We start from the raw sequence: 13861 nt of genomic DNA, 5'->3' as shown, positions 1-13861 counted from the left end.
CAGTGCACCCACACCAATTGAATGGGACTACCCTTTAACTTTGTGGAGGCTCGACCCCCTTAAATATTTTATTGTGAAGGCTGAAGCCCTCACAGCCCCTAGGAGTTGGCTTCTGTATATGTGAGAAAGTGGCTGCACAGCTTGCCACGGTTTATTTGGATGTAGAATCAAAGGGTGGTATTCAGCTGAGCTTTATTCAGAGTAGATCCATTGAAAACAACCAACATAACTAAGTTACGTAGGTCCATTCATTTCAGTGACTGTGCTCTGAATAAAACCTAGTTGAATACTATCCATAGGGTTGGAATGGTTGTTTGAGATCACAGAAACATAAAATTGTAGAGTTGGAAGACACTGTGAGGATCATCTAGTCCAACCCCCTTAAATGAAGAAACTTTAACCTAATTCAGGACTTGAACCCACGACCCTGAGATTAAGAGTCTCATGCTCTACCAACTGAGCTAATCCTCATCTAGTCCAACCCCTTGGAGGTAATCTGAAGTTGTAAGCAGGGTTTCCCAAACTTGGATCTGCAGCTGGTTTTGGACTACAATTCCAATCATCCCTGACAACTTGTCCCACTAGCTAGGGATGATGGGAGTTGTAGTCCAACAACAGCTGGAGACCCAAGTTTGGGAAAACCTGCTCTAGAGCATCCCCAACAGGTAGCCGCCCAGCTTCTGCTGGAATAACTCCCCTCTAAGGAATTTGTTCCAGATTTCAAACTACTGTCAATACTTACATATTTACTTACTCACTCACTCACTCACTCACTCCCAAAACTGAGACCCAAGTCAGCTCGCAAAAATTAAAACAAACACAAATAAATACAGAAAGTAATTACAAAGTAATTAAACTATTATAGAACTAAAATATATAAAAAACAAATTATTAAAATATAGATAGTAAAAACAGCACAGCACTATTAAAAGCCAGTTCCCTGAAGCCTGCAGGAGTAAAACAGTCTTCAACTGCCATCAGAAGGAGAACTAGGAGGGGACACGTCTGGTTTCTGCAGGGAGGGAGTTCCAGAGTCTGGGGGCAGCCACCGAGAAGTGTGCCTGCGCGGGAGGTGGGACTGAGAGAAGGATTGCCCCCAATGACTTCAGAGCCTGGGCAAGTTCGTATGGGATACATTCTTTCAGATAGCCTGGACCTAAGTCATATAGGTCTTTATAGGTCATAACCAGCACTTTGAATTGTGCCTGGAAACAGACTGATAGCCAATGAAGCTATTCTAATAAGGGAATTCATATGCTACCTATAACCAGCCCTGGTCTACAATTTGGCTGCAGCTCTTTGAGCCAGTTGAAATTTCTGAGCACTTTTCAAAGGCAGCCCCATACAGAGCATGTTACAGTAATCTGAAGAAGAGGTAACTCAGGCATGTGTCACTATGGTGAGACCAGTCATTGGTTAGCTGTAGAACTTAGGACCACTCCACCTGAGAGTTGTGTCTGTTTTGGATCAAATCACTAGCTTTCGGGCTACTCTGTTTCCACCTGAACTATGCCCAAAGGATTATATCCAGAAAAGTCCTTCTCTGTGTAGGACCTAAGTTTCTTCACATCTTTCAACGGGTCTTCTCCAAGTAGGATTCGCAGAGGCTACTACCTTAATACTTTTAGGGATGAAGAACAGCTCAGCAATGGCCAAACATGCTCAGTGGGTGTGGAATGCTGGCTGGCTAACAGGGAATGGGATGGAGTATCATGGGAAAGGGCATGGCCAGCTAGAACCCTGAGAAGCACCATTCCACACTGTGACATTTTGTGGCCTTTCTGATTGGTAAAAGTCAATGGCGCTGTGGTCTAAACCACTGAACCTAGGGCTTGATGATCTAAAGGTTGGCGGTTCGAATCCCCACGACGGGGTGAGCGCCCGTTGTTCGGTTCTAGCTCCTGCCAACCTAGCAGTTTGAAAGCATGTCCAAGTACAAGTAGATAAATAGGTACCGCTCCGACGGGAAGGTAAATGGTGTTTCCGTGCGCTGCTCTGGTTTCGCCAGAAGTGGCATAGTCATGCTGGCCACATGACCCGGAAAAACTGTCTGCGGACAAACGTCAGCTCCCTCGGCCAGTAAAGCGAGATGAGCACCTACAGAGATTCCCTTGCATCTTCCCAGGCAGCCCTGGCAGTTAGCAAGACTTACCCAGAGCCAGTCACCTGGAGTGCGCAGAGTGTGTTTCGGGTCCCCCGCCTTCTCCTTTCTTCCCGGGCATCCCCACTACTTCATTATCTTAGTCACTGTTGTGGTAAAGTTTCATGCTTCCTTTGACCTTTCTTTTCGGCCTGGTTATGCTGTTTTAACTACAACTGACACTCGTCCCCTGGCGCTATTACCTAGGAAACCCACCAGTTAGGCTTCCCCTCTCTCCCTGCCTGCCCCCCCATTCAATCCTTGCTTCCCGTGGTCCTTTCTGTTTTATGCATCTCCCCCGCCTTTCCTCGCCCTCCTCCTCCTCCTCTTCTCTTTTTTTTAGTCCTTTAACATGGTTTTCCTAAAAAGTTTTTTAATCAATCAAATTTCGGGCAGAAAATAGGCTCCGTCACGCCTGGTCTTTGGGTCGTGTGACACTCTCCTGGGGTCCTGACAGCTCCTTAAAAGAGGGTCTCGGGACGCGGAGGCCAAACAGAATGTTTGCCCAGGGAAGGGGCGGTTTCCATGACGCTCTCACCCCCCCCCACTCTGGCGCACTGTCCGTTGGGCTGACACAGACCTGAGACTTTTTAAGGGGGGGGAGAGGAGGAACGCAAGGAGGGGGGGAGCATGCGTGTGTTCAAGAAGGATAGCGAAACAAACCCACCCACCCCCCCAAAACAAAACAAAAGAGATATATGTGAAATGGAGGTTGGAAGCAGAGGGGCGAGGAAGTATGGGATGCATTGACAGCTGCCCCCAGCTCTCAGGGGGTGCCAGGCCCATTGGGGAGCCGATGGGATAGACAGTAATTTAGTCAGTTTTCCAAGTGTGCATAATCAAGGGTCTTTCTTTTTTTAAAAAAGTCAATTTTTCATCTCCTCTCAAGGCATTTTCTCCAGGAGAGCTGGCTACCCTGTCACGGAGGGAGAGCGTTCCTGAGCTCTGGTATGCACCTCTGTTCTTTGACCGCCTTTCTTGTCTCTCCATCTCACTCTGTTCAATCTGTCGGAGCTGCCTTTCGGTTAAGTGGGCCTGTCGATGGGCTTCTTGTTTTGGACCTAAACCGATACCAACAGAACGCTTGGCGGAGTTTTGTGGGGAGAGGGAGACCCTTCAGTTTGGAGTCTAAACTGGATTTATATGGGAGGGTCTTTCTTTGGCTTGAAAAGCACCACCCACCTGGATACGGGGCGATGGGGCTTTTCTGTCTTGGGTGGAGTGGACTGGACAGAGCCCCCACATCTCGTCCTGGCCTCCCTTCCGCTGTCAGACTCTTGCCTTTCTCTCACCTTTCTATACGTCTTTCGTATCCTTTTTCTCTCTCAAGCTCCCCCCCTTATAATTAATGATTATGCTTAATTGGTTTGCTAAAACAGCCCAAGAGCATATTAGCAGGAGCAAGGTTGCCAGATTGTTTGGGGAGTGGTTACGGTGCATGTTTGACCAGGGCAAAGGGACGTTTGAGGGTCCTATTTATTTCTGTCTCTCCCTGGCCTCCGTACTGTTTGTAACTGTGTTTGAGTGTTGTGTGGCTGGCTGATGTTCCAGTTGGAGGCAAGTTGCAGCAGTGTCATCGGTGCTTCACTCGTATTCTCTCTGACTCAGTGTGGACACCCTGCAAAGTGGCCAGCCTGCCTCTTAGCAAAAAGAACCATCTTCTTTGACCATTTTTGTTTTTCTTTGCCCCAATGGGCAGTGATATTGTGTGTGTGTGTGTGTGTGTGTGTGTGTGTGTGTGTGTGTGTGTGTAGGCATACATTATGTCTGTTTTTTCCTATTACAGTCTGGGTACAGCTGGTCTTGAGTGAAAGGTGAAAGAAAAAGAGATGCATGCTCCACCTGTTGTCCGATTAAACTATAAAAGTTGGTTGTTGCTGTTGTTGTTTTTATTTTATTAGTCATGCAACAATAAACAACAAGTATCCCATTCCTCCCACCCACCTCCTTGTCCCAGATGGGACCTTGATGTTCAGAAATTGTAATAATGTATTTATGTTAAAGTGGGGGAGGGGGGTTAGGGAAACTTTTGCTCCCAATACATTCTCGGTAGTGGCACCCGTCCTGTGGAACACCCTCCCAGAGGTCAGAGAGATAAACAACTAGCGTACCTGACATTTAGAAAATACCTAAAGGCAGACCTGTTTAGGGAAGTTTTTAATCTGTGGTATTTGATGTATTTTAATGTTTGTTGGAAGCTGCCCAGAGTGGCAGGGGAAGCCCAGCCAGATGGGCGGGGTATAAATAATAAATTATTATTGTTGTTGTTGTTTTCCTGCTGCCTAGATATCAAGTCTTTGACCTTGTCAAACTAACCTGTGTGTGTTTTTATGTTAATAAGGATGGATGAATTAGTCCATTTTGGTATCTGCCAATTTCTCCCCCCCCCCCACAAGACTTAAATTAAGTTTACCTTTCCGCAGCAACATGCAATTAAAAATAATAATACCCCTAATAATTGCATTTTTGCATGCATTTTTGATGGATGTATGCACTTTTGCAAGCAGTTTTCCCCCCTAGTAGAAAGCATTTTTGCATGTTCTTTCCAGTAATGTATGCTTGTTTATGCATTATTTCCCCTAAAGTATATGTTTTTGTCCATACTATTCGATTGGAGAGCTGCATTACAAGATTCAGAGGAGTGCGAATTTCAGAGGACTGCTGAGTTTCAGTTCAAGTATCAGTCCAAGTAAGAAGTGTAAATTAGGTAGTTTCTCATGGAAAGGTGAACCAAATCATACCGGTATATTTTCCTTGTTCCTTGAGTATCTGCACACACACACACATATGACATATTCCTGAGAGGCCCACAGGCCTGGCTCTCTCAAATGCTATAATTCCGGGTACCTGCCTTCCTTTATGTGGCTTGTGTGAAACTAAATCCTACTCGCAGAAAGGGAGGCAGTGAGTTTTGTTGAGACCAACTTGGGATGCGGAAGAGTTTCCTCTGGCACCTTGGCTCCACCTGCTCCAGGGAAAGGTGGGGAGCAGTTTTATGGAGCCTGTCATCCTTCCGACCATTGGGTCTAGACAAGGCACTGTTTCTGAGAACAGTTAGGGGAAAGGTGTTAGGGGCCTGCTCCCCCAGAGTGAACCAAGGCCCTGTGCTCTGTAGATGCTGGACGTATTCTTCCTTCAGCTATGTGTGCTAAGAGCTTTGGATTGGGCCCTGCTTCCGAGAAACTCCCGGAAACAAAAGATGTGTTGACTTCTGCAGCTTTGAACATGTTGTTTGCTGGATGTATCTTTCCCACCCCCCACCCTCGGAAATGTGGGTTGCCATAATGCCTTGTGCATCTGATAAAGTAGGGCTTTGACCCACAAAAACAACTTTTTGTTTCACATGAAGTGAGGGGGAAATGCACTCTGCTTAATGACAGTGAAGTGCTTTGACAAAGATTGCCAGCGTCTTCTCTCCCCAGCCCCCTCCCGTGTCCTGCATGACAGGGAAAAATTCAGCAGGAAAAAAAATAGTTTGACCGCCGCTGCAGAAAACTGGAAAACTGCAGAAATAGGATCAATCACAATAGGATTGAATCACAGTAGCCGTGCTGGCTGGTGGGAGTTGTGGTTTGGAACATGTGGAGAGCTCCAGGTTGTCAAATGCCACCCAAGGACATGCTGGGACTACGAACATAAAATCAGTTTTAGAACTCTTTTAACAAGCCAAGTGCCCTGAGAAGGAGATTCTGAACAAGGTAGGCTCATAAGAACTACAGCTCTGCAATGAGACGGAGGTCCGACACTTTCATGAGGCAAATAGAGGCATCTGCCTCAAGGGGACAGATTTGGGACAGCAAAAAGAAGCAAAAAATTCAAACTGCTGGGTTGGATCTGTGTGTTGGATTTGCCATCTCAGGCACCAGCATAACTTGAACAGATTCTGAAGCCATGGTGCTGGAATCTGACTGTATGTGTGTGTTTATTGCAGAACAACCCAAAGATCCAGGCATACACCTGCCTCTTTGGGCGTAAGTCCAACTGAAGTCAGAGAAGTGTAGTTCTGAGTAGACGTCCCTAGGGTCAGGCACAAGAGCCAATCCCTTGTTGAGCCCTTGTGCAACGAGACTTGGGCTTCAGCCCTCTCCTCCTCCTCCCCTCCTCTCTTGTGCCATGGTAAACTATGGTTTGTGCAGAGCTGATTTAGGGCGCCACAGCAAACGGTGGTTTGCTTAAACCAGGAAAGAAAGGCGGGCATTTGAGCACGCAAGGAGAAGGCGGTTTGGCCAAGTACCTGGCCTTTGGATGTTTTGGATTGGCTCAAACATCTGTCTGTTATGACCTTTCCCCTTCAGTGTGGGATCTGGATGCCCTGCAGTGCAGGATTCACATGTGTTTCTGCACTTGTGCTTCCACAGACCTTCAGGCATGTGAGCGCCTCTCCTAAGAGCACCTGGCGCCTCTTGAAAGCAAGGTCAGGAACTTCTCTGGCTCGAGTTTCCAAAGATGACCAGCCAAGCCAACAAAATCATCTGAAATTGGGACCAGGGTGGGGGATAGAGTTTTGCCGGCTGTGATTGGGGAGAAATCTGCCTCTGCGTGCACATGTGTGCTTGTGCCTGCTGTTCCTTTAAGGCGAGAGTGGCGAGGGTGCTGTGCACCGGTGCCAGCTTTCATTCAGAAGCGCCGCCGCTGCCTCCTCCCCACCCCACCCCCTTCAGAAAGTTTCCTGCCGAATTGTTATGTGTGATCCGATCTGAAAGTTACTCTCTAAGCTTCTTGTCACATTTTGACTTAATGAAGTGCAACTGAAGAGGGAATTGGGGTTCATCACGCCAGTCTCTCTCTACTCCCTTGTTGTCAGAAAACAGGGGCGGTTGGGGACCGTAATGCAACGCTGAAAGTCGTTATCATTCCGGTCAGTCTGTTTAACACAAAATTAAACAAAGAACTAATTAGTGCCTCATGAATTAATAAATGCGCAGTTGCTGGGGAGGAAGAAGAGTGGGGGGTGGGGGGGAGAAGGTTGTTGGAGAAAAGATACTGGAAAAAGTCAAATTAGGAGGTGGCAGGATTGGAAGAGGGGTGAGAGGAAGGCCGAAAGTCCACTTAGGCAAAAATAAAAGTTTTGTACTCCTCGTCAAGGCTGTTCTGAGCAATGCAGCTGAGACCAGGGAAGTGACTTGGCTCTGACAAGGGTCTGGTGAGCTGGAGCTGGGTTCCAGAGAAGAAATAAATATTTATGCAGAAAGGACTCTGCTTCCAGTCCATGCTGGCTTCTGGAGTCAAGAGGGAGGAATTCACAACTGCGGTTTTGCAATGCACCTTGCCTTTCGAGGTGGTTTCAGAAGATACACGGGGCGTGGTTCTGGTTCAGAGCACAGAAACCCAGCATCCGGAATATTCTAGAGCATGGGTGTCAAACCCAAGGCCCGGGGGCCTAATCCGGCCCGCCAGACCTCGTCATGTGGCCCGCGTAGCCGCTGCCGACAGTAGCCGCTGACAGTAGTTCTGGAGCCTGCGATTGACCGAGGGTCAAAACCAGGGGCGGGGCTGCAGGCGGAGGCCAGGCGCTGGAGCCGCGCTGACGGCCTTGGCCAGGGAATTTCAATTTCGAATGAGGCTGAGGGAGGCGGTGGCACAGCGGCCAGACAGGGAAGTGAGATGCAGGAGGAGGAGGAGGAAGCCCGCCGAGGAGGTAGGAAAGCCCTACAGGCGCCGCCGGCAAAGTTGGTGCCGGGACGGAGCAGCGCTGGATTTTTTTTTGGCAGGCTTTGCTGTTGTCTCCGAGAGCGAGTGAGGCGGCACTGGGGAGCCACCGCCCGCCGCTTCCCTTCCTCTCCTCGGCTGCATCCGGGAGGTGGGCGAGCGAGCGGGCGAAAGGGACGCGGAGTGAGCCTGAGGGGGAAGTAGGCGAAGCGCAACAGCCGCTCTCTTGATGGAGCCGGGTTTCTCTTCCCTCTTCCCCCGTTTTCTCCTCATAGACACTCGGGAGGGTGCCTGGCTTTTGCTCTGCCCCCCACCCCTGAGCCACCCTTTGGCTTCTCAGTTCCGGCGGAGATGCTCCCCGGGGGGCGGCCGGGAGGGAGGCGACGACGGCACGGGTTCCTGCTCTTCCCGCTCTGCCGCCGCCTCCTCTCAGCCCCTCGTGATGTAGGGCTCCAGATGGAGTCGCCTCGCGGTTTGAGTAGGTGGGAGGGGAATTTTTTTTGGGGGGGGGGAGGTTTTCAAGCCTCCTCTGCCTGCAGTCCCGGTAGGGAGAGGCGGCGGCGAAGACGACAACAGCGCGGATGGGGGGAAGAGCAGCTCTGAGGCGAAGATGCACTTCCGCTGGGGCTGCCGCTGCCTTCCTCCTCGGGAAATCCGCTGCCCTCCCTCAGCGCGAGGGGAAGGGACTCTGGCGCTGAAGAGGGAGGATGCAAAAGCAAAGCAGGGAGTTGGTGCTGCACCACATGTTCCTGCCCCTCTCCAAAGCATGGGGTGGGTTGCAGCGTGTGGCATCCTGCCTAGCGGGGTTTGGGTGTGCGCAGGGCGGGAGAGGGAAGCCCTCTTTGCATCTGCAGGTTTTTAATCCCAGCAGTGGCTTTCTCCTTCCTGCCGAAGGTTTAGTTGAGCCCCCCCCCCAAGTTGTCGATCCCCACCTTTTGTTCAAATTTCCCTCGTTTACATCCCCTCCCACACACGCGCCACGACGCAGGAATGTGATCCGCGTGGGGGCGGGAATGAGCTTACATTATTACAAAAAACAGTAATAATTGAATGCAGTGACAATAATTTATGATAATAAAGAGTGGACACATAGTCCTACAGACACAACCGGCCCTTTGAGGGTGACCAAACTGCTGATGCGGCCCCCGATGAATTTGAGTTTGACACCCCTGTTCTAGAGCTTGCTTAAAAGAAGACCAAGTTTCTAGTCCCTAAGACTGCAGAGAGAAATTTGAAAGTGTTTTTCTTAGGGCAGACATAGCCCTGTGGTTGTAATACCTTCCTTTTCCTATCAAAGCTATTTTCTTCCTCTCTTAAGACTCTTTCATCAGCTTCATAAAATCACGGAGTTTGCAGCAATAACAGAAGCCAGGCTAAAAGCTGGTTCTGTTACTTCTTTCTTTTTTAAAAAACAGAGTTTGAGCATTGATGTGGAAGATATCTCCCTCCGCCCGCCCCCTGACATGGCGAGGAGTTGGCCTTGCTTACGCACTGGTGGTGGCAGGGTGCTTTGTGCATATGCTCAGAGGCACTCCTTCCTAGTATTGCTGCTTTGAGCATTCCACATCTGAGGCCTAAACTTGGAGGCACAAGTACTAGGGAGGTAATAACCGTAATAGCAAAAGCAGTAATGTATTGTCACAATATAATTGGGGAAATGCAACATTACAGTTTTCATTATTACAGTTATTAGCTTCTCTGTATATTTTTGAGGGTTGGATTTCTTTTGCCTCCAATTTTCTTATTGTGGTTCCATCCCCTTTTGGGTGGGGCAAGAGGGGGATGAGTGTTTGAGGCTTAGCGTTGGAAGGGGTTCCTGGAGCTTGAGTGTTGAATTCTACCTGCAAAATGTGTGTAACAGTGGGCCTACCTACCTCACAGGTTGTTGCCTGAAGGGAACACATTGAAGTATCCAACAAAGTATTATTATTATTATTATTTATTGTTATCTATTAAATTTGTATGCCACCCTTCATCCGAAGATCTCAGGGCAATTCACAGCAAAATAAATAAATAAATATGCAAGTTACAAACACAAAATACGTAATAAAAACGGGCACAGAAACAAAACAATCGCTCCACCACCCGATTCCAGTGAGTGAGTAGTCAGGGGAGGAAAGACCTGAAGCGGCAGAGAAGTGTGTGGGGCAGAACAACAGGCTGCATTAAAGGCAGGTGACCCCTAAACTGACTTTTAAGTTTTAACTGCCCCAGAAGTTATATACACAACTTTCCTGCACATTCTCTCACTCTCTCTTAGGTAGCTTAAACTGTGTCTTCTCTGGGGGCCCCATCCCATCGCTTTTGTGCCCACCATACGGTACGACACCCCCAGACTTTAACATTTCTCCCTTTCCAAAGGAGCACGGGACGCATTTCCTTAAGAGAACTTAAGTCTGCCACAATAGCAGTTTTTAATCCCCGATTAACATTGCCCCAGAAAGGGACACACACATCCGTTTCTCTCTCTCTCCCACCCACCCACCCAGCCATCCCTCCTCTGGGTTCTTTTTTCTGTTTTGGGGTGGGGGTGGGAGTTGTTGCAGCTTCCCCCTTTCCGAAACATTAATTGAGGGTGCCCGGTTGTGCGTTGGCAGAGGAGGTTTGGCTGGGAGCCCTTGTTGCGTGGAGCGGTTTTGGTTTGTGTGTGTTGTTGTTTTTTGTTCGCCCTGCTGCCCACCCCGGCTTCTGAGCTGTGCCCTGCCCTGCAGATACGGAGCAGATCCTGGCTTCCGAGGCTGTCTCATTGTCAGGCAGAGCTGGGGGAGGAGGAGGAGAGTCCATCCTTAAGAGGACATGTCAAGTACAATTAGCGTTATCTGTCTAAATATGTGCTGGGAACACAGAATACAAGCGTAGGCCTGGGTGGCTTTAATGGAGACATATGCAAGGTCAGACCGCCTCATGCAATCCCCCAATCTGATTTGGGGGGATTACACATTCTAAGTAAATTGGCGTTATTCCTCTTGCATCATTGATAAGCCGCGGCCAAAATAATGGAGGGGTGGGAGGGGGGAGAAGGGGGCTGCTGGGCCATTAAAAAAAAAAACAACCACCCACCCAGTCTAGCATGGGGTGGGCGGTTGCGGGGAGAAAGACGGCTGCTTGCAGGCAGGGATAGAGGGGGAAGAGGCGAGAGTCAAAGGCAGAGCAGAGGGGAGAGGAAGGGAAGAAAAGAAAGAGATCTAAAGGCAGCTTCACCAGCACCAGAATTCGCTTTCCAAAGGGTTGGGGCTTTTCCCTCGAAGACGTGAAGTTGTGAAGCAGGTGGTGATGGTACCTCTGCTCACGTGCAGAGTACTTTCCCCTTACCTCTTACTTGCTTTGCCACCTGCTCTCTGATGTTTTAGCTGAGTTTACAAGGCAACACTTTTGGGGCTGGGGAATGCTTTTCCTGGAGGGAAAGGCTAACTGGCCTTGATGGCTGCGCTCTGCCTCAGGGTTGGTAATCCTTTTGAATGCCAGTTTCCGGAAACGGCAGGAAGGTTCCCCACAGGCATCTGGGTGGTCACTGTGAGGACAGGATGCTGGACTAGATGGGACCCCCTGCCCCATCCCCTTCCCCAAACAATAAACCCTTTCACATCCGCTTTCGTAATGAGCAAGGCCAAAACTGAGCACCCCAATTTGATCTTCTCAATTTTGCACCCCCTCAGCTTGGCGCCCAGGGTGGTGTGTGTGATCATCTTATTCTTTAACCCAGGCAGCAATGATCAGAGCAGCCATGGCTCAGCAGTTAGAGCCAATAGCCCGACTCAGTACGAGGCACCTTGCTTCTTGCCATCAAAATGTCTTTGGTCAGCCCTGCTTTTCTGGCACAGAGGTGTGTTGAGTGTCCACTAAAAACTACCCCACCTCCCAAAATACCGGTAGTAGAGAGACCACCACCCTCAGCCTCTCCTCCCTGTACCTCCCCACCATTCTTGCCCCAAATTATTTTGCCACCTAGGTGAGAGGGATGAGTTTGGGCCTTTCTTGGTCCAAGCTCAGCTGGTACAGCATGAGACTCTTAATCTCAGGGAAATAGGCTAAAGCCCCATGTTGAGCAAACAGGGGGCTGGACTAGATGATCCTTGGAGTCCCTTCTGACTCTACAGTTCTATGATTCTAACCTGCTGTGCAGAATATAGAGCTTTGCCCTGCAAAAGGAGTGTGGCAGGCCCACGCCAAGCCAACCCACACACTGTTGTCTGCCAGGGCAGAGTCATCCCAAGCCACGTCAAATGAGCTGGTTGGAGGATACAATATGGAACAGGGAGGGGGGAAAGCACATAGCTTCCCGCTGTCGATGGGAGTAGGAAACCTGCTACCAGCTGCTTTCTTTACCAGCTGGTTCTACCATCTCTGTCTCTCCCCCACCCCCTGCCAAGTATAGGGAGACCCCCATCCGGAAGTCTCACAATATTGCCTTCCCCCCCCTTCCTTCAGCTCTGTCACACTTTTGGAACATATGGCTTTAAATAATTCAATTTACTTTGCATGGTGCTTTTGTTTGGTTTCCCCCCTCCCCTGCAACTGTTGTTGTTTTTCTACATATTTCTTCGCCCTCCCCTCTCCCTCCAGTTTTTACTTGAGTATGCCCAAGTTTAGCCCATGCCAGAAGGGGGAATCACACTCAATCCCTACGTTGCTTGGAACAGAGAAGATAGGAAGCTGCCTCATACTGAATCAGACCGTTGGTCCATCTTGCTCAGTAATTATTATCAGTAGTAGTATTTTATTTACATGCCACCCATCTGACTGGGTTGCCCCAGTCACTCAGACTTGCCTACACTAACTGGCAGAAGTTCTCCAGGGCTTCAGGCAGGGAGGCTGTCCTAGACCTACATGGAGATGCCATTGGGGATTGAACCTGAGAGCATCTGCATGCAAAGCAGATTCTCTAGCCGCTGAGCTACAGCTCTTCCCCATGTTGTGCAGGTCCTACAGCAATGATGGATGCAAAGCGGAGTGGAAAAGGGAGGAGGTGGCCAGAACTGTATTTTAAAACTGTGGCAACTTACCCCACATTAAGCTCAGGAGTCAGTGCTCCTATTGCACACCACTTGTGCTCCCATGTCAGTGGTGAGTACGCTACAGCTCTTCCTCTTGGTGCAACAACCCTAGTGGCTATCCCATTATTCCCTTGCACCACCTAGGGGGTCAGTGTGGGACATGGTGCCTTTTAAAAGCAAAGGGTTGTGTGCTACTGAGTTCCACTCAGACCAGAGCCGTTGAAATTAACAGACCTAAGTTAGCCATGCTTACTAACTTCCACGACGCAACTCCAAGCAGGACTTGCATTGGATACAACCCAAAGGGTGGATATCAAAGTTGTGCGAGTTTTGTTTTGTTTTTTCTACTTCTGTGCAGCTTAATATATTTAAAAATATCTCTGAGCAGTGTACAAAAAAGAACCGACAGCAGGTTAAGGAGAATAATGCAAGAGTTCCCGGAAACTGTTGATATCACCCTAGTCTCTCACTTGAGTAGGCCCAAAGTGGCTGGTACTTCCTCGGGCTTTCCACAGCTGTGTTCCCCCCATTCAGCAGCACTCTCTACACCATGTTCCAGATGCAATGGGTCTAGAGAAAGAGAAAGGGTTCCACCTCCGCTCACAGCTCTTCCTTTACCCTTTGTCCTCTCCTCTTCCTCCAGCTGCTATTCCATTCATTCCTCCCTCTCCTGCCCCCATTCACTGTTGTGGGAGCCAATTGCGAGGGCTGCAAAGTGGGGGACACCCTGCCATGCAAGTGCCAATCCTTATGCCTGGCTTCCGCTGATGGGGTTGGTTAGGTGAATCCCCTGCCCTCCAGTTTCTAGTCCCTATGAACTTTGATGGGTGCATCCTGTTTCTGATTGAAGGATGCCTTTGGGGTTGAGGCCACCGGCAGGCAATAGAGATGCAAGGGTAGAGTTTCTTTGCCCTTCTGTCTTCTCTGCTTGTTTGCCCCAAACGCAGCTTTCAAATAAGAACCAGAATAAAGACTGTGTGCTGCTCCAGCAAGAACATCTGAAGTGGGCATTCTGCCCAGCTCCTTCTGCCCAGGAGAACCGCTGTATTCATACCTTATTTATAATAAATATGCATAT

The 13861-nt window shown here is 49.2% G+C and overlaps 1 protein-coding gene across 9 annotated transcripts in view; it reads left to right on the top strand.

Annotated features, from left to right (window-relative positions):
* Positions 1–13861, top strand: part of CASZ1 (castor zinc finger 1) — a 298840-nt gene that overhangs the window by 130547 nt on the left and 154432 nt on the right. The window lies entirely within an intron of this gene.

This window comes from Zootoca vivipara, chromosome 6, assembly GCF_963506605.1.
Source record: "Zootoca vivipara chromosome 6, rZooViv1.1, whole genome shotgun sequence".
In the NCBI taxonomy this organism is placed as follows: domain Eukaryota; kingdom Metazoa; phylum Chordata; class Lepidosauria; order Squamata; family Lacertidae; genus Zootoca; species Zootoca vivipara.
This window is presented reverse-complemented; position numbering and strand designations above follow the sequence as displayed.